Genomic DNA, 22,148 nt, shown 5'->3' with positions numbered 1-22,148 from the left:
TGGAAACCTTGCATTCTCAGATTTCTTTTATGCTGAAGAGACTGAGCCATAGCAACTGATTTGGTTAAGTGGTGCTGTTTTGATGTCATCTAACTTTTCATGGTGCAGTGCCGGGATTTTTATATCTTACTGCTCATTCATAGTAAGAAATACTTTTTACCTCTCGACCAAGGATATGCTTAAGTTACATGCGTTAAGTGTATATGGGGATTGTACTTATATTTGTTTATATTCCTCAATGCATAGTTGCATGAATATATGTATATATGATGCCTTTGCAATGTGTATGCGTTTATATGCATATGTATTTTATACACGCATCTAGTCTGAGTATTTGCACATTTATTAAAGAAATCCACTGGTACTATTCATGATTCACACTTCTACTCATTATCCTGTTTCTGGTGTATTCATTTTAGTCTATTAAAATAATTTTTTCTAACAGTCCAGTGCTCCTCAACAGAGGCAGTCTCAGATGGTGATTAAGACCAACTCCAGACACTGCATACCAGATCAGAGTTCAACAGGTGAAGTAAGTTCCTAGTGTTACAGAGCATAGTGGGGGAGACTATAGTTCACAATCATCTAGTGCATAGTGTATGAACCAGTAGAAGGATGACGCTCCAAGCTGCTGATCATCGAGTAACATTAAAGAAGAGGAACTGTTGAGGTGGGCTTTTGATGCAGTGTGTGGAACCACCACTTGTGATGCCCGCATCCCAATCAGAGTCCTTTTGGGTGCCCTGGCTACCCCGCTCCCATTCCATCTTCGTGATAATGCCTCTTTGGAGGCAGCAGCAGATGATAGCTCAAGTGCTTGGGCCCCTGCCACCAAGTTGAGTGATTCAGGTCAAGATCAAAGCTTCCAGATTTCAGTCTGGCATGGCCTGGGCTGCTGTGAATATTTGGGGAGTGAACCAGAACATGGGAGACTCTGTTTCTGTGTCTCAGTCTTGCATTTTTAATAGATGAAAATAAATGAAAAAAAATTAAAAAGACAATATTGATTTCAGATTTTAACTAGCATACATTGTATGCATGTGCTGAAATTGTAGAACTGTATAGCCCATAAATGTAAATGATTTTTGTTCAGAATTAAAAACAATGTTTTGGAAAGGCCAGCGCTCACTAATGATCATGGTTAGCAATTGGCACAGACTCGAGCCACATCCTGCCAGCCAAGTCAATTGCCCTGCTACCCTGTCACTAACCCAGGGCTACAGGAACCTGTGGTATGAGGTGCTAAGGTTGTGCAATGAAGTGGGGCCAAATTTTTTTATTTATTTGGCAGGTAGAGTTATAGACAGTGAGAGAGACAGAGAGAGAGAGAGACAGAGAGAAAGGTCTTCCTTCCGTTGGTTCACCCCCCAAATGGCTGCCACAGCCGGTGCTGAGCCGATCCGAAGCCAGGAGCCAGGTGCTTCTTCCTGGTCTCCCATGCAGGTGCAGGGGCCTGAGCACTTGGGCCATCCTCCACTGCCCTCCCAGGCCACAGCAGAGAGCTGGACTGGAAGAGGAGCAACCGGGACTAGAACCCGGTGCCCATATGGGATGCCGGTGCCACAGGCGGAGGACTAACCAAGTGAACCACAGCACCGGCCTATTTTGAGGTTTTTAAGTGTTCTTTATATGTTTGGAATACAAGTCAATGCATTGATACATAATTTGCAAATATTTTCTCCCAGCTTGTCTAGCCTTTTTGTTTATTTCATCTTAATTTTGAGGGAGTCTGAATTTATAAATTTCTTTTATGAGCCATATTATCTGTGCCATTTTTAAGAATCCTTCACCTAAACATGGTGCAGGGGCCTGAGCACTTGGGCCATCCTCCACTGCCCTCCCGGGCCACAGCAGAGAGCTGGACTGGAAGAGGAGCAACTGGGACTAGAACCCGGTGCCCGTATGGGATGCCGGCGCCGCAGGCGGAGGATTAGCCAAGTGAGCCACGGTGCCGGCCCCGTGGGGCCAAATTTAAAACTACCCTCCTAGCCATCCTGCCATCTGTCATCTGTGCAGGCCACAGACCCTCCCAACCTTCCCTTCTTAACCCCACTCCCCAAATTCCAGGAGCAGTTCCAATCCTACATGCTTCATTCTCCCACAATGGTTTCTCATGTTTCTTGTTTAGATTTTCCTGCTGATATTCTTTCTTTCCCATTTCTCTTTCCCTTTCTTTTCCTCTGCAGTTGTCCAGTATTGACTTGACATGAGAGGAAACAGCCTTAACTTCACTCTCACTTTGGCCACTACAGGTGAGGTGTTAAATCTATGAGGAATTTTGAGACAACTGGCATCTTTGTAATGTTCTCTTCCTCAACTAAGAATATGGTGTTATCCTCCATTTCTTTTTGCTTTTTCCATGAATCTATCAGGAAACTCATACACGTGCCTCCGTAGTGAACTTGGATATTTTTTGTTAGGCTGCTTGTTAATTTAAATTTGGATTTTATTGCAGTTCAGAGTGGTAGCTTTTCTATTTTCAGCTCTAAGTTGCTTTTGGGTAGCAAGGCTTTTTTTTTTTTTTTTTTTTTTTTTTTTTTTTTTTTTTTTTTTTTTGACAGGCAGAGTAGACGGTGAGAGAGAGAGAGAGACAGAGAGAAAGGTCTTCCTTTTGCCGTTGGTTCACCCTCCAATGGCCGCTGCGGCTGGTGCATCGCGCTGATCCGAAGCCAGGAGCCAGGTGCTTCTCCTGGGCAAGGCTCTTGATTTTGCTATTTTGAGCTTAATTATGTTGTCTTCTTGTCATTTGTATATTCTATGTATTGCTTTCTTGCCAATAATACTATTGAATTTTTTTTCATTTTTCAGTTGTTTTCATTTTATTTGAAATGCAGAAATATAAGCAAAGAGAGCAATATTTATCTTCCATCAGCTGATTCACTCTCCAAATATTTTCAACAGATGGAATAGCTCCAGGCCAAAGCTACGGACTTGAAATTCAATTTGGGCCTCCCACGTGGGTGAAAGAGACGCTGGAACTTGAGCCTTCATTTACTGAGTACCAGGGTATGTATTAGCAGAAACCTGGATTGGAAGCAAAGTGGTAAGTATTCGAACCGGGCACTCAGATATGGGATGTTGCCATCATGCAGCAGCTAAACTACTGCACTAAATGCATACCCCACTATTGTCTTATCAATATTCACATCTCTTCTTTATACTTGCCACAGTTCTGACTCTGGGTATATTTCAGGCGTGGATCTTTGTGGTGAGTGCGTACAACAATAACTTGTCCCTGACTTGAATGAGAATGCATGCGATATCTAATATTCAACCATGTTTGCTTCAATTTTAAGGAAAGAAAATTCAATTTTTCTTCATATATATTTGAGAGACAGATAAGGAGACAGAGAGCTCCCACCTTCTGGTTGGTTTCCCAAATTCCTGCAAGAGTCAGGGCCCAGGGTCTGGAAACTTAAGTCTCCCAGATGAGTGGCAGGAATTCAGTGATTTGAGCCATCGCTTTTGCCTGCCAGTGTCTGCATTAGCAGGAAGTTGGAGTTAGGAGCCATAACTGTGTTTTAAATCCAAGCAATATGAAATAAGACAAGTGGCACCGGGTAGGCATCCTAACTGCTGTGATAAATGCCTGTCCCTGCATGGTCCCATTTCATTTTAGTTTGCTAAAATATTTAGGTTGAATTTCTTTCGGAGGCTTTTTCTGCATGCATAGACATGCCACACGTTTTTGCTTAAATGGAGAGATTTAATAAGAAATTTTTTCTGAGGTTAAAGAATACTTTGATTTCTTGGATGCAGGCTGGTATGTTAAATATGCTATTAATTTACTGAGGGTATTTGCTGCTATACAGATGAAGTTGGCCCAAATGTTCTTTTCACAGGGAGTGGATCTCATTTGGTCTCAGAATCCAGGAGAGCTTCCATGGGAGAATGAGTGGAAGAGTTGCCTGTCATTTTGTGTGCTTTGAAAGACTGATATCAGATGCTGATGAGGTTTCTTGGACCATTTGGAAGAAGTGGACTCCATACCTGTGTGATGCAGAGCTTTGGAAGGTGGCATGCACTTTAAATATGCATTTTTTCAGATGTTCTATGATTTACTTACCTGTGCACCTCCTGAATGAGGTAGAGTTTGGCAATTTTGAATCATCTACTATACACAATCTTGTACATTCTTTTGCATGTTTGAGCCCATATTTTCAATTATCTTAAATAAAATCTGGGAGTATGTCTGCTGGATATAATGATAACAGCATGTTTATCTTTTTTAAAGCTTTGTTTCCTTGGTATTTGTAAGGGATAAAGAGAGGGACAGAGGGCCATGAGGGAGATAGGAAGTGAGAAGGTAGAGGTAGAGGTAGAGGTAGAGGTAGAGGTAGAGGTAGAGGTAGAGGGGTGTGTGTTTGTGTGTGTGTTTGTGTGTGTGTGTGTGTGTGGAGAGAGAGAGAGAGAGAGAGAGAGAGAGAGAGTGTAGAGAGACAGAGAGAGACAGAGAGTTTCCCTCTATGCTGGTTTACTCCCGATATACCCACTAGAGCCAGAGCTGAGAAGACTGGAAATCCATCTGGGTGTCCCTTGTGGGTAGTAGGGAATCAACCACTTAAGCCATCATCTGCTGCTGCAGGACTGCATTAGCAGGAAGCTGGATGGGATATGGATCAGCTAGGGCTTGAACAAGGGGCTGTGCTATGGGATGAAGGCATCCCATGGGCAGCTTAACCTACTGCACCACAATACCCGACATTTTTTATAACGTGAAATTTACAGAAAAAGAGCAATATAATTTCAGAGAATTTCTTTATGTCTCATACTCAGTTTTCCTTATCATTAAAATTCTGCAGTAACATGAACCCTTTATCAAAACTGTCAGGGCGATATTCATCCCCAGTTTTCTTTTAGTGTTCCAGGATTACCACAGTTTTCTTGAAATCTTCAGCACTAATTCATTACCACAAGAAGGCTGTGGTGAATTGCCGGTGTTTATTTACTATTGTGCCCTTCAGCAGTGAGAATTCTGGCTCACACCACTCTTCCAGCCATGTACTTAGTTGGCAATACACAGGTATGAGAGGACTTCACAAATTCCATAAAAATGCATATTTTGGAAAAGCTGTGTTTGGAATCCAAAAATTTCCCAGCACTCTACACTATTTTTTAATTCCATTGTCCATGAGCTTTCTAAATTGCCCTCTGGATTGGATCAAGATGACAGAGTAGGGAGGGAGCTTACTGCTCTAGCCTAGGGGAAGATAGTTTAAAAAAAGTGAAGAGAGTACAGTCTCAGGGAAGAGTTAGCGAAAAACCACCAGTGGAAACTCCACACAAATCAGAGGGACACTGTGGACCTACGTAGAGGGTATGGACGTGCACAACTCAGGAACTCAGCAGCCAAGAACCTCAGCACCAGCTCTGGAGTGAGGTGAGACCAGACTGCAGCAGCCCAAGCCATTCGCGATTAAGCTGCTGGGAGAGCCTGGAGGACATCCGGCTGGGGGTCCTGGGGGGATAGTATACCTGCCAGACTAGAGGAGAAATAAAAGGGGGGGACAGGTTTCTCAATCGTCAATCACCCTGCAATGGCATCCTGTAACAAGCTGATAGAGAGCAGGTGCCATTTTGGACATATGTAACAGCTGCTCCAGCTTGTGTCCAAGCGCCCATCAATGAGCTCAGTGGAGATGCCTGAGTCTGGTCGGGAGAACTGACAGGGGCTTGGGTGCTTGAGACTGTGGGAGGCTTGGGTACCAGGACTGTGGAAACACTGAGGCTGTGTGGGAGGACTCAGGATGTGGCAGGGACTTTGGGCCATCACTGTGGGAGGCTCCATGTGATCAGGACTCCTTGATTCCCTGGGGAAGATCATTGCTGTGGAATCTTAGTTACACCGAGGACTGCACAGATTCTTTGTGTGGTTCTTGTGGCAGTGCAGGTGAATATTATACCCACTGGGGCTAGAGTCCAGGCACTGGTCTCCTTTGTAGAGAGGAGGTGAACCTGAGATTATGCCAACAGAGCAGAACAAACCTCCCCTCTGATTAAAAAAAAAGAGATTTACCATGCCCAACCTGGGTGTCACCTTGAACACTCCCTTTACACTGGAGCAGTGAACAAGGCTCCCTGGTCACACCCACCACTCGCCTCTAGGTGTTCACTGAAAAAGTAGACACTCCACTAATACAGAGAGGCATAGTCCAAATATAAAAGCTGCCACACAGAAAAAAAAAAAACAAAGAGGAAACCACTGATATCATCACAAATGCTGAATAAGGAATGCAGCAATTCACGAAACAAGAATGAGGAAGACAACAAGACACCACCAAAAGAACTCAACATTTCAATAATAGATTGTGAAGATAAGGAGATTGAAGAAATGTCAAAAACAGGATTCAAAAAAATTGACGTTGGATTACTTAGAAGTAATCAGAAGCAAATGCAAGAACTAATCAAATCGTAGGTGAAATGAAAGAAAATTTCTCCCATGAAATTGAGATCTTAAAGAGAAATCTAAATGAAATCTTGGAAATGAAGAATTCAATAGAACAAATTAGAGAACTAGAAAACACTGTTGGGAATCTACAGGTTACTGTCAATCGACCCAACATATGGATCCTAGGAGTTCCTGAAGGGGTGGAAAGAGAAAAGGGATTGAGGTCCTTTTTTAGTGAAATAATAACAGAAAACTTCCCTAATTTGGAGAAAGAAAGGGACATCCATGTAAGGAAGCATACAGAATCCCTAATAGACATGACCAGAAAAGATCTTCACCATGACACATTGTAGTAAAACTCTCTACAGTAAAACATAAAGAAAAGATTCTAAAATGTGCATGAGAGAAATAACAGGTTACGTTCAGAGGATCTCCAATTAGGCTCACAGTTGACTTCTCATCAGAAACCCTACAGGCTAGGAGAAAATGACGAGGTGTATTCCAGGTATTAAGAGAAAAAAATCTATCAACCCAGAATACTGTAGCTTGCAAAGCCCTCATTTATGAATGAAGGTGAAATAGAGGTGTTGCATCATAAACAGAAAATTGAAATAATTTTTCACCACCCATCCAGCCCTACAAAAGATGGTTAAGGATGTTCTACAGTCAGAAACACAGAACCATGGTCATAATTATGAAAGAAGAAGAAGGCGGAAAATAGGAATATTTATTTAAAAATGGCAGGGCAAAGACATTACTTTCCAGTAGTCATCTTGAATGTAAATGGCCTCAATTTTCCAGTTAAAAGACACAGACTGGCTGAATGAAATTAAAAAAAAAAACATTATTTGCTGCCTACAAGAAACACATCTCACCAACAAAGATGCAAGCAGACCAAAAGTGAAAGGATGGAGAAAGATATTCCATGGTAACAGAAACCAAAAAAAGAGCTTGTGTAGGCATCCTAATATCAGGCACAATAGAAATTAACACAAAAATTGTTAAGGGATAAAGAAGGGCATTATGTAACGATTAAGGGATCAATTCACCAGGAAGTTGTACCTACTATAAACATAGATGCACCTAATTACAGGGCACCTGACCGTTTAAAATGAAATGCTCAGGGATTCAAAAGGAGACAGAGACTCCAACACACTAATATTGGGGGACTTCAATACTCCACTTTCAGCAACTGACAGATCCACCAGACAGATAATCAACAAGGAAACAATGGAGTTAATCAACACTATAGACCAAATGGACCTACCAGATATCTACTGAACTCTCAATCCTACAGCTGCAGAATACACATTCTTCTCACCAGTACATGGAACCTACTCTAGGATTGACCACAAGTTGGGCCACATAGCTATTCTCAGCAAATTCAAAAAAATTGAAGTCATAGCATGCACTTTCTCTGACCACAATGGAAAGAAGCTGGAAATCAGCAACTCAGGAATCTCTAGAATAGATAAAGAAATGGAGACTGAACAACATGCTCCTGAGTGAACAGTGGATCATTGAAGAAATCGAACGAGAAATCAAAAAATTTATGGAAACAAATGAAGATGATCATTACAACATTTCAAAATCTGTGGGACACAGCAAATGTAGCATTAAGAGGAAAGTTTATAGCAACTGGTTCATACATCCAGAAATGGGAAAGGCAGCAGATAAATGAGCTATCAATGCATCTCAGGGATCTAGTAAAACAACAGCAAACTAAACCCAAAACTAGAAGAAGAAAAGAAATAATTAAAATTAGAGCAGAAATCAACAAAATTGAAACAAAAATGCAATAATCAGCAAAACGAAGAGATGGGTTTTTATGAAAACATAAGCAAAATTGATACACTATCGATCCAACTAACCAAAAAAAGGAGAAGACCCAAATCAATATAATTAGAGATGAAAAAGGAAATGTAACGACACCCAAGAAATAAAAAGAATCATCAAAAATTACTACAGAGAGCTATATGTCAACAAACTGGGAAACCTAGAAGAAATGGATAGTTTCCTGGACACAAATAACCTCACTAAATTGAACCAAGGAGAAATAGAAAACTCAAACACACCCATAACCTAGATGGAAAGTCATTAAGTAATAAAGTCCCTCCCAAGAAAAGAAGCCCAAGACTGGATGGCTTCACTGTTGAATTCTAGCAGATTTTTAAAGAGGAACTGACTGAAATTCTTCTCAAGCCATTGAGGACAATTGAAAGGGAGGGAATCCTCCCAAATTCTCTCTATGCAGCCAGCATCACCTGAATTCTCAAACCTGAGATTGATACAACAGAGAAAGAGAACTAGAGACCAATTTCCCTGATGAACACAGATGCAAAAATCCTTAACAAAATCCTAGCCAACCGAATCCAAAACCACATCAGAAGGATCATTCACTCAGAGCAGTGGGATTTATCCATGGTATGCAGGGATGGTTCAACATTTGCAAATCAATTAATGTGATACATCACATTAACAAATTGAAGAACAAAAACTCTATGAGTAATTATCTCAATAGATGCAGCGAAAGCATTTGATAAACTACAACACCCTTTCATGATGAAAAATCTAAGCAAACTGGGTATGGGAGGGACATTCCTCAACATGATCAAGACAAAGTCAAAGAGACACATAACCAGCATCTGATTGAATGGGGAAAAGTTGGAAACATTTCCACTGAAATCTGGAACCAGACAAGGATGCCCACTCTCACCATTGCTATGCAATATAGTCTTGGAAGTTTTAGCCAGGGCAATTAGGCAAGAAAAAGAAATCAAAGGAATATAAATTGAGATGGAGGAAGTCACCATATCCCTATTTACAGACGACATGATTCTGTATTTAATGCATCCAAAAGACTCCACCAAGAGACTCTTGGAACTCATAGAAGAGTTTGATAAAGTGGCAGGATATAAAATTAACACACAAAAATCAACAGCCTTTTTTATAAACAGACGATGCCATGGCTGAGAAAGAATTTCCAAGATCAATCCCATTCACAATAGCTACAAAAAATCAAATACCTTGGAATAAATCTAACCAACAATGTCAAAGCTCTCTACAATTAGAATTACAAAACATTAAAGAATGAAATAGAAGAAGATACAAAAAAAATGGGAAAATCTTCCATGTTCGTGGATTGGAAGAATCAATAGCATCAAAATACCCATACTACCAAAAACTATTTCAGATTCAATGTGATACCAATCAAAATACCAAGGACATTCACCTCAGATATAGAAAAATGATGCTGCAATTCATATGGAAACACAGGAGACCCCCAAATAGCCTGAGCAATCATATACAACAAAATCAAAGCCAGAGGCATCACAACACCAGATTTTAAGACAGACTACGGGGTGGTTATAAAGAAAACCGGTTGGTACTGGTACCAAAACAGATGGATAGTCCAGTGGAACAGAATAGAAATGCCAGAAATCAATCCATATATCTACGATAAACCTATCTTTGACAAAGTGTCTAAAATCAATCCCTGGAGCAAGGACAGTCTCTTCTACGAATGGTGCTGGGAAAACTGGATTCCCACATGCAGCAGTGCACAGCAAGACACCTACCTTACAAACCTTACACAAAAATCCAATCCAAATATATTCAAGACCTAAATCTATAGCCTGATGCTATCAAATTATTAGAGAACATTTGGGAAGCCATCCAAGGCATTGGCATAGGCAAAAATTCTTATAAAAGACCCCAGAGACACAAGCAATCAAAGCCAAAATCAACAGAGGGGGTTACACCAAATTGAGAAGCTTCTAAGCTGAAAAGGAACTCCTAGCTAAGTGAAGATGAAACTGACAGAATGAGAGAAATTATTAGCACACTATGCAACCGATAAAAGATTAATGACCAAAATATATAAAATGATCGGGAAACTCAACAAGAACAAAACAAACAACTCAATTAAGAAATGGGCAAAGACTTTAACAGGCATTTTTTCCGAAGAGCAAATCCAAATGGCCAACCAACACAGGAATTGAAAGTACATTTTAGGGGCCGGCGCTGTGGCACAGCGGGTTAAAGGCCTGGCCTGAAGTGCCGGCATACCAGGTGGGCGCCGGTTCTAGTCCTGGCTGCTCCTCTTCCAATACAGCTCTCTGCTATGGCCTGGGATAGCAGTAGAAGATGGCCCAGGTCCTTTCTCTGAAAGGAGGACAAAATTCCCACTTTGTTTATGGCCTTGTCTAAATCCTGATGGAGTTTGTGGACCCAAAATGCCTCTAAATAACCTAGGTAGGCAGCTCATGTCAAGAGCTTTGGGTGATCACTGATGTCACACACAAGAGTATTAATTGTTAAATTAACAACAGGAGTCAGTGTGCACTAACTTCCCATGCAGAACCTCTGTCCCCAAAGAGTTTTATTATTAGAGTTAGCAGTAAAACTTGCTCTCAAAGATTTATTTCATTTCAGTGTATTAAGTGGAGGACATGCTTATGTTTCATAAGCTTTAATTATGCCTCCGTGTCCATCCCCGTTGCTTGTTTTCTTAGTTGCTTCCTTACTGAATGAGAAAACTTCTTCTCAAGGAGTTATTTTGTTTTAATGTATTAAATGAGGAGGATATTCTTATGTCTCGTAAGTTATAGTTATGCCTAACTGCTCACAAAAGACATATAATTCTTGGGTGCCTCTTTAACATTAATTAAGTTTCTAAAACAAGTGAAATTAACTTTGAGATGCAATGAATTTGAACAGCCCTTGTTTTGTCTGTGTAGGAAAAAGGTTTTGTGTGTCTCTCTGTGTGTGCAAGTTGTTGAACTCTTTGCTTAGTAGGGAGTTGGTGTTCTGTGTATAAAGTTAATTGAAAATGGAACTTAGTGGAGCATGGGCTTGGGAATGGGAGAGGGAGGAGGTAGAAGGGTGGGAAGAGTGGGTATGGTGGGAAGAATCACTGTATTCCCAAAGTTGTACTTATGAAATGCATGAAGTTTGTATTCCTCAAATAAAAGTTTTCTTTGGAGAAAAAATAAAGTGCCCACTGATATTGATCACAGAATTACCAAGGTCAATTCCTGTAGGAAGCAATTTATCAACTAGCTTGCAGTTCATGAATACAGATGAATACAATAACTTTTCATCTTGTTGTTACAGTCTCACTTGTAGCATTCCTCAGACGTGCACCGTTTCCCATGAGACCCACCACAAAAGTTGTGTCACACCTTTGTCTCACGCTTAAGATGCTGTGTCATATTCTGTGTTCCATCTGGCCTTTCTTGAACTCCTAGATTTTTCTAAATGTGAACACATTAAGATTCACTCTTTTTCCTGTAGATTCTATGCATTACGGAAGATTTATAGTGACATGTTGCTGCCATTACTCTAGGAATCCAAATCTTTTCACCACTTGAACACATCCTCTGTACTTCTCCCATTCAACACTCCTCCCTGATCCTCATCCCTGCAACCTACAGGTATCATTCATGTCTCTACAATTTGGTTTTCCAGAATGATAAATATATCAGCCAGATGGGCAAAAAAGGGATGAGGACTGGTAGGTAGATGGGATGCAGGACCTTTGACCGGATTTTAGTGTAGCTTCCAGAGGATGTGACCTGCAACTTGCATGTCCACGGGGAAGCAACTTCATCCTCACATCCTCTCTCCTGGACCCCAAGTGTTCCTGGGAACCTGGTCTCCTTTGCAAAGGGGGAATGCCATCATGGAACTGGGGAGAGGCCCAAGGGGCAGTGTTAAGAGCGAGTCTCTCCCTGCTTCCCCACAGTTCTTGACCATGTTATCTGAGGCACTGGTCATTCAGAAACAGAGTAACAGCTGCCCCTCCCTGGTTCATCTGAGCCACAGCCCAGGTCAGTGTGGAGATGAGGCTTTGGAACTGTAGGAGGTTCACTTTGAATACGACTCTTGTGGTTTTCAAGTAAAGCACATCACTTAACTTCCCTGGGCCTCAGTTTTCTCACCTGCACATTGGTCATAAGAGAAAAAAGTTCAGAACATTGGGGTCACTTTATACCAGCTGTTGTCTGCATGTAAAATGCAGGACCTGAATGAAGAGGCAAGGTGGGAGCAGCATTTGCTAATTTGGATCTGAGATGTATCTTGCCCCCATATTTTAATGTTTCCCGAGCAGTATTTGTCCTGTGATCCACATGTAAGTTGCTGGGTGCAGGCTTTCTTTACCTCAGAAAAATGGTTAATATTGAAGGTTACTCCCTCACCTTAGGACTGTGCACACCTGATATTGTAGCAGGATCCATGTTCTGAGACAAGACCCCAAGGCCTTTTAACAGGAAGTAGGTGTTTACGATGCCGGCATCATCCCCAGGTGAGATTTCTTATCCAAAAGCCTGAGTCCCGAACAAAGAGGGTATTTCCTTAAACATGATTTTAGCCTCATTGTCTCCCTTTTATGGTTACATGCATACATTTGCTTGGATATGCTAATATTACATGGTAGCCACAGGACTGATATAATACTGTGCACTTGAACGTAGTTACTGATGTTTTTGACCACACACATACTACGCCACTTTGTGTTCTATTTATGACAAGACATGTGTAACACATTAGAGAAAAGTACCCATGAAAAGTGTCCAAATGAAGAGTTTGTCCCTACAAGCTCAATCCTCAGCCTTCCAGTTTGTGTCCATCTGTGCTTTGCCCAAGAATGCCGAGGACGTGACCTGAGCCTTGCCCCTCTCCAAATGAGAAAAACAATGCTGGAGAGAGAATCAACCAGAATGTCGTGGACTGAAACCACTTTTCCCCAGGTAGGAAGAGGGGGCCACTGTTGCCAAGACATTTCAGAACCAGCTTCTCACATTTATCGAGGAGTCAGAAGCATTGAGCATAGTCCCCTCACTCGTCTCTGTTGTTACATACCCACTCTCTTGTTGCCGTGGCTCAAGGACATCACACGGCTGTGACTCACACTGGGAAATAAAGAAGTTGGCATCATTGATCCATAGAAGGAGATGGCAATGAGGATGAGAACACAGGGCTTATATGTGGCAGGGGCTTCAGTTAGCAGGAACAATGCCAGCTGTGCCTTAACGCTCCCATTGAGCTGAGGGTCACCGCACTTGGGGAAAGGACAGGCTGTGCCCCTCCCTCAGGATTGTCTTTCCCAGTGGTTGCAATGTCCTAACCACCAGTCCCTTTGTGCGTGATTCTCGGAGTACTAACTGTGGATTCATGGACCTGTGACTGGTTGTATTCTAAGTGCCTGTTCCTTCTGCCTATTCAGCTAGGTTAGAGATGGGGGAAAAGTGCAGGGATTCCCTGTGTCCTGAACTCGGGGCTTCCAGTGAGCTTAGGCATGTGTCATCCGGGTCTAGGCTAGAACTCTCAACTGCCTCACCCTGTGGTGATCTGATCTCAGCGCCCTTTGGGAACCCAGCACCTCTACAGTGGACCAAAGTGTGTGAGAAATTGTAGTACTCACAGAAAGCAGCCCAAATCAGGTTGAACCCGGCAGCAGAAGTGCTCATGGGTCCTGGCTTTGCATAGCAGCTCTGTGGGACAGGGCAATGGCCCTGGCATCTTCACCCAGGTCTTCATGGACTCTCCCCCAGCAAAGCACGGAATTCCATCCCCTGGCTCATTTCCGAGGCTCCCAGAAGGAGGCTTCACTTTGCAAGGCTGTGTGTAACCCCAATACATTGAGGACTTTCTCCTTCCATAGGATACAGGAGTAAATTCTAGCTCCTATGGGTCTCTGCTACCTGAGTCTTGTCTGGTGTTTCATGAACATCTGTGCAGGTGCCATAGTCACACCAAAAGCCAGTACTCTCCTGTGGAGCAGGTGTCAGTCTGAGACAGCAGAACATTGGTTCCAGATTTGTCCTCCTCAAATTGGAGCTACCATGTCCAACAAGAAACCGCCTTTCACCTTGTAAATGAGTCTCAGGGTTTTGGATTGCATTTCAATGATGATGGTTGCCCCCACCCGGCACTTACGAGTGATTTTGGATTCTGACCCTTGAAAGTAAGCTCAAGCCACTACATAGCTGTTCACTTCGGTGCTTTGAAAAGAAACTCACTCAGATCCAGCTGCAAATATCTGAAAACTCTCATTACCTCTTTCCACATTCACAGCCATTTGATTAAGGGACAAAACAGTCCACTCCCATCCAATTGGTAAAACAAAAAGCATGTTGGCAACCCCAAGAGAAGGATCACAAGTTGTCTAATATCATGGTCCAGCACGAACTTTTCCGATGTCAGTTGTTGTGGTTCTCAGCGAGAACTGAGTGTGAGCTACGGCAGATCAAGGATTTCTGCAGGGAGAAGCAGTGCTGCGTGTCACGCCGAGTGCAGATGATCCTGCAGCCTCCACAGATGCCAGGCAGCAGGGAAGTCAAGGGCAGCAGGCCAGATTCCAGTGTTGGATGGAGGCATGTGGTAGAGGTGAGGGGACGGTCACTCCACTCGTGAATGTGCTGGGGGCTAGACTGGAAAGATCTACACTTTGGTAGAGTCAGCTGTCAAGGAACAAATTGCAGGCAACATCCAAACTGTATTTGATTCTCACAGTCACCTTCTTGGGGTTAGCTTGTATATATTGGTCTCCACCAAGATCCTCTTTTAAATTTTCATCAGGGACACCCTGTGGAGTAGTGATGGGAAAAAATGAATTAATCAGATGGTCTGTCTTGGACTGAGAAGAAGGTGAAGAGTGCAGGCCCCAGAAGAATTACGACCCAGGGTTGTCTCCCAGCCCTGTCACTTACTAGCCAGGAGTCCGTGAGATATTCCCATGGGGGATTCGTCTGTCTTCTCTTGGCGTTCTCGCCTGGTTGACTGGAACCGCCTGGATTGGTGCTGCCTGCCTGCAGACTTGTGTCTGTTTCCCACTCACCAAGTATGTGAGTCCCAGAATCCCCTGACAGTGGCAGTTGGGATAGTAGGAGGCAGAGGCTGACAACCATGCTTACACTTTTGGTGCCCATCCATCCATCCATCCATCCATCCTGTAGGGTCTTTATTTTGGTGCCAGGAAGAGGCTGAGCCCCCAACCTCTGCCAACCTGTGTCTGATCCCCACAGACTGGGGCTCTGAATCTCACTGTCCCCTGACTTGGTCGTGGTGGGGAGAGGCATGGTGAGGCTCCCAGTGCTGCAAGGGCTCTCCCTGGCCTGAGGGAAGGGGCTGGGCTGAATCTTGTGGGGTGTTGTCTATTATTCAGTGGTGGGGGGTTCCCTCAGTCCTTAGCCACGAATGCTGGCATCTTACATCTGCCGTGTTGAGTAAATGACTTGCCCTTAATATCACTTCTGGCACCTCTTCTGTGTGCAGGCAATGGCTGTGGTCCCAGGTAGTTTGCTGGGTGAGGCACTGAAGTACCATGACCACGGTGCACTGCCCGGGAAGAAGGGTATCTCCCACGGGGTCTCTTCAGCAGCCAGATGTGGGCTTTGGAAACTTTGTGTTCTCAAAGACGTACATCACGTGGAAGAGATAGAGCCACAGCATCGAGTTTGGGTATTGGGGCTGATTTGAAGTAATTTAACTTTTCTTAATAGAGTGCTGGAATTTTCACATTTTATTCCTCACTACTAGTAAGAAATACATTTTACATCTCAAGCAAGTGTATGTTCAAACTATATAAAGTGTATGTGTGGATTATACTTATATTTGCTTATATACCTCAATGCACATATTAATATATTTGTATATTATGACTGTAACATGTATGTGTTTATGTGTATGTGTTTATGCATACCTTTTGAGCATTTGCACAATTATTTTATTAAGAATATCTAATGTGGACTATCCTGATTCACTCTTATTCTCATTCTGGTACATTTTGCATAGTCTATTAAGTGAGGTCCAGCCTCAGGTTTTACAATGAAGTGGGGGCAGAAGTTAAAACCGCCCCCCCCCAGCCAATCTGACACCTGTCATCTATGCAGGCCACAGACCTTCTCCACCTCCCCTGCCCAGCCCAACACCCCAAACTCCAGCCTCTCTTCTCCCCCAATGCTTTCTCATGTTTCTTGTTTAGACTTTCTTGCTGACATTCCTTCTTTTCCAAATCCCTTTCCCTTTCACTTCCTCTACAGTTGTCCAGGGTTGACGTGGCACCACAGGACACAGCCTGAACTTCATTGTTACTTTGGCCACTACAGGTGAGCTACTAAAACTATAAAGAATTTTGCAATAACTGGCATCTTTGTAATATCCTATTCCTCACCAATGAATATGGTGTTCTCCATTTATTTCTTTTTTCTTTTTCCCTGAATCTACCAGGAAACTCTTATGGTTTCCTCCATAATGATGTTGGATAATTTTCTTAGGTTTTCTTGTTAATTCAAATTTGGATTTCATTGCAGTTGTGAGCAGTACCACTTCTGGTTCATGTTCTCAGTTGCTTTTGTGTAGCTAGTCTCTTGATTTTTGTTATTTTGTTCTTAATTATGTTACCTTTTTCATTTGTATAGTATGTGCATTCCTTTATTGTCAATAATACTATTGTATTCTTTCATTTTTATTTATTTTCATATTATTTGAAATGCAGAAATACCGAGAAAGATAGGGGAAGTAGGAGAGGGAGGAGGGAGGGACGGGGGAGGGGGGGAGAGAAAGATATACATATATATATATATATATATATACACTCATATATATATATATAAAGAGAGAGAGAGAGAGAGAGAGAGACTGACTGCTATCCGATGATTCCCTTCCCAAATATTTGCAACAACTGGGATGACTCCAGGCTGAAGTCTGTCCTGAAATTCAATCTGGGGCACCCATGTAGGAGGCAGGGACACAGGAATTTGAGCCTTCATCTACCATATCCCAGAATATGCACTAGCAGAATCCTGTGTTGGAAACATAGTAGGGAGCATTCGAACCAGCCACTCAGTTGTGGAATGGTGGTATCCCACAGTGACTAAACTACTACATCAAATGCCTGCCCCACTGCTGTCTTTTCAATGATCACATGTCTTTTTGTTATGCTTTCCAGTTATGACACTGGGTTACATTTCATACATGACCAGTAATGGTGATGGCATACAACAGTAACCAGTCCAAGACTTGAATGAGAATGATTCCAACATTTCAAAATCAGGCGTGTTTGCTGTTGATTTTATGAAATGGAAATCCCTCATCACATATACTTGAGAGACAGACAAAGACACACAGAGAGCTTCCATCATCTGGTTCACTTCTCAGTTGCCTGGTAGGGTTGGTGCCCAGAATCTGAAAATTCAGTCCAGGTTTCCCGTCTGAGTGGCAGGAATCCAGTGACTTGAACCATCATTGCTGCCCCTCAGGGTCTGCATTAGCAGGAAACTGGAGTCAGGAGCCATAACTGTGTTTTAAACCCAGGCAATATGAAACTGGACAAGCGGCAGTTAACAGGCATCCTAACTGCTATTCTGAAAACCTGTTCCCGGGGATGCTCATTGACTCTTAGTTTGCTTATTTAGGCTGAATTTCTAACAGAGGCATTTTATGCATCATAGATATGGGCAAATGCTTCTGCTACTCCATCTTGTATGTAGCGATTCCCAAATGAAAAATTTTTCTAAGGTTAAAGAATATATTGATTTCGTGCATGCAGGCTGGTATGTTAAACATGCCATTAAGTTGCTGAAGGCACTTGCTGCTGTACAGATGAACTTGTCTCAAACGTTCTTTTCATGAGTAATGGATCTTCCTGTGCTTTTGAATCCAGGAGAGCTTGCCTGGGAGAATGAGAGGAAAAGTTGCCTGTCATTGTGTGTGCTTTCAAAGACTGAGATCACACGGTGTCGAGTTTTCTCGGGACATTTCATAGAACTGGCCCCCACATCTGCCTGCCCTAGAGCATTGGTGGGTGGCATGCACGTTAAATGTGCATTCTGTTTCGGATGTGCCACTCTCTATTTGCCCATGCATCCGCTGAAGAAGGAGATTTGGAGATTTTGTCATCTACTATAAACAATCCTGTAAAATCTCGTGCATCTTTGAACCTATGTTTTCAATTTACTTGAGTAAAATTTGTGAGTATGCCAGCTGGATGTAAGGGTAAGACTGTATTTATCTATTGTAAATGTTTAAATATTTAGTCTGTTTATTTGAAAGAGAGGAGGGATGGATGGAGGGCCAGGGAGAGGGTTAGAGGAGGGGAGAGGGAGGGAGACAGAAAGGGAGAGAGAGGAAGCGGGGGAGAAGGAGAGGGAGGGGGAGGGGAGAGGGAGGGGGAGGGGAGAGGGAGGGGGAAGGGGGCAGGGGGCAGAGGGAGAGGGAGAGGAGAGGGAGGGGATGGGGCAGGGGGGAGAGGGAGAGGGAGGGGGAGAGGGAGAGGGAGGGGGAGGGGAGGGGGAGGGGGAAGGGAGCAGGGGGCAGAGGGAGAGGAGAGGGAGGGGGAAGGGGGCAGGGGGGAGAGGGAGAGGGAGGGGGAGAGGGAGGGGGAGCAGGAGAGGGAGGGGCAAGGGGGAAGGGAGCAGGGGGGAGAGGGAGAGGGAGGGGAAGGGGGAGGGGGAGGGGGAGAGGGAGAGACTCTTCCATGTGCTAGTTGACTTCGCAATTACCACAACAGCTAGGGCTGGGCAGACTGAAGACAGAAGCTCCCAAATTCACTTGGGTAGGGAGGAAACCGCTTGAGAAATCACCTGCTGCCTCAGGGTTGCGTTAGCAGGAAGCAGGATTGGATGCAAAAATATCCAGGAATCCACCCAGGCACTGTGATATGGAATACAGGCATTCCATGGGGCAGCTTACCCAACTGTGCCACAACCTCTGTGTTTATAATGTGAGACTTTTAGAAAACTTGTAAAGCCTTTTCAGAGTTTCTGTATGCCTCATACTCAGTATCTTTAAAGTTGTGCAGTAATGCAACACCTTATTCACAGCTGGCAAGGCAGTATTCAGCCCCAGTGTCCTTTAAGTGTGCCATGATCACAAGAGGTTTCCTGAAATCTTCCACATTAATCCATTACCACAGACGTTTCTGGTGTGGTTTCTGTGTTTATACAGAAATGTGCTGTTCGACAGTGAGAAATCTGGCTGACATCATCTTCCAACCAGACTCTTAGTTTGTCCATGGCAATTAACATATACATGAGGGGATTTCAGAAAGTTCATAGAAATGCGTGTTATGGAAAAACTGTGCGTGGAATTCAAGGTTTCCCCACCACTATAAGCTCATCTTTTAATTACATTTTCTATGAAATTTTTAAAGTGCCCTCCAATATTGATCTCAGAATATTAACCCCAATCCCTGAAGGATCAGCTTTATCAACTAACTGCTAGTCGTTGAGTACAGTTGCTCTTGACCTTATTTCTATACATTCACTTCCAAAGTTACTCAGACCAGCACCATTTCTCCTGAGACCCATCACAGAGGTTGTCTCATACAATTGTCTCACAGCTACCGTGCTGTGTCATAGTTTCTGCTGCATCTGTCCTTTCTTGAAGTCCTGCATATTCCTAAAACGTGAACATCGTAAGGGTCACTTTTTCTTGAAGTCGCTACATATTTTGCAAAATGAATAGTGTCATGCAACTGCCAGTACACAACCATGCTGAGCAGTTTCATCACTTGACTAAGTTCCCTGTGCTTCTCCTATTCAAATTTCCATTCTAGCCCTCATCCCTGGAACGAACAGATATTGGTAGTGTCTCCATATTTTGATTTTCCAGAAGGTTAAGTAAGTAATTTAGCCAGCTAGACCAGAAGGGGAGGAGGTCTGTTAGGTGCCCGGGGTGCAGGGTCCATCTCTGGATTTCAGCATACCTTTCAGAGGGTCCGACCTGCAACATGTTCATTCAACTGGAAGCGACTCCAACCTTACAGACTCTTTTCTAAACACCCAGTGTCCTCCTGGGGACTTGGTGTCCATTGCAGTGGAGATGGTGACTCAGGGATTAGTTGGACAAAAGCTGCGTGGGCAGTGTGCCGAGAGATGCTCTCCCTGACTTCCCCACAGTTCTCAATGATGTGATCTGAGGAATCGAGCACTCAGTACCCGTGGGTGACAGATGCCACTCCCTGGTCATGTGGGCCACAGTGCTGGTCAGTGTAGGGACAGGGAATAGGACTTATAGGGGGCTCAGTTTAAGTATGATTCTTGTCCCTTCTAAGTAGAGCCCATCAGCTAAACCCCATGGCCTCCATTTCCTCATTTCCACATCGGGAATGTCGTAACACAGATGCAGAGAATTACAGTGACTTTATACCAGCTATCAGCTGCATGTAAAATGCCTGACCTAAATGAGGCGGCAAAGTGGAAGTGGCTTTTGTTATTCTATGCCTGAGACATAACTTACATCCACACTTTAATGTTTCTGAACCTGTATATGTCTTGTGATCCACATGTACATTGACGGGTACAGAATTTCGTTTTCCCTCAAAGCCTGTTATCAAGGAAGGTGCCTCTCTCACCTTGGTATTGTGCAGACCTGACACAAGTGGTTCTGTCGCTAGCTGGGAATACACTCAGGGCTAGTGCACCATTGGAAGGGATCAGGATGCTGGCCTGTGGGAGCTGGCCCTGGCAGAAGCTTCCAAGACATACATGCACCTGCAGAGAGGACAGAGGAAAGGCTGTGTTCCTCCCACAGCACTTTCCTCCATGGGGACTGGGGAGTCTATTGTGACCCAGAACCCGCTGTGCCTTTGTGATGACTGTTCCAAGACATCAAGGACAGAGCAAGGGGTGCACTTTTTCTTCTATTTATCACAGCAAGAAGATGTGTAACACCTTAGAGAAAAGTACCCATGAAATGGGTCCAAATGAAGAGTGTGTGCCCCTATAGGCTCAACTGTCAGCTTTCCAGTGATCATTCCGCTGTGCCTTTCCCACCAATACCAGTCATGTGACTTGATACTTGCCCCTCTCCTAAGGAGGGAGCAGTGCAGGAAACAGAAGCCTTTGGAACGTCCTGCACTGAAGCACCCCTTTCCCCAGGTAGGAGGAGTGGACCACTGAGACCCGGACCATGAGCTGAACGTCAGAACCAACTTCTCCCATTCGTCCAGGGGCCAGCCCGCCTTCAGACTAGTCTCCTCACTGTGTCCGAAGCTTATATAATCACACTTCTGTCGCTGTGGCTCCAGGACATATCACTGGGGCCCCTCACACTGGCAAAAGAAGGAAGCTGGAATCACTGATCCACAAAAGGAGGTGGGTTGTGAGGATAAAAATGCAAGGCTTAGAGCCTGGCTTGAGACTCAGTCAGCAAGAACAATGTCAGCCACGCCTGGAGCACGCTCCTTGACCTGAGAACCACAGCCACGGGGGAAAGGAAAGACTGTGGCTGGCTGCTGTCTTTCTCAGTTCTCTCAAGGTCCGAATCACCAGTATCTGTGTGTGATCCCCAGAGTGCTCGCTGACGACTCAGGCCCTTATGACTGGCTGTATTCTAAGTACCTGTTCCTTCTGCCTGTTCAGCTGGGTTAACGACATAGGAGGAGAGTGCAGGAATGCCCTGGGGCCTGTCCTCAGCGGTTCCTGTGAGGGTAGGCATGTGTCTCAGCCAGGTCCTGGCTAGGTCCCTCAACTGCTTCACCCTATGGTGGCTTGAGCTCAGCTCCCTTTGGAACCCAAGCACCGTCATCAAGGTCCCAAGTGTGAGCAACGATCGTACTCACAGAAAGAAGCTCGGGCCAGGGTAAGACTCAGCAGGAGAGGGGCTCATGGACCACAGCTTTGCACAGGAGCCTGGTGGGACAGCACACTGCCCCTGGCATCTTCAGCCAGGTCTGCCTCATCCTGTCCTGCCAAAGCAGAGCATTCCATCCTCTGGCTTGTTTCTGAAGCTGCTACACTCTGATTGCTCCACT

The sequence above is a fragment of the Oryctolagus cuniculus genome, chromosome X (assembly GCF_964237555.1).
Source record: "Oryctolagus cuniculus chromosome X, mOryCun1.1, whole genome shotgun sequence".
NCBI lineage: Eukaryota > Metazoa > Chordata > Mammalia > Lagomorpha > Leporidae > Oryctolagus > Oryctolagus cuniculus.
This window is presented reverse-complemented; position numbering follows the sequence as displayed.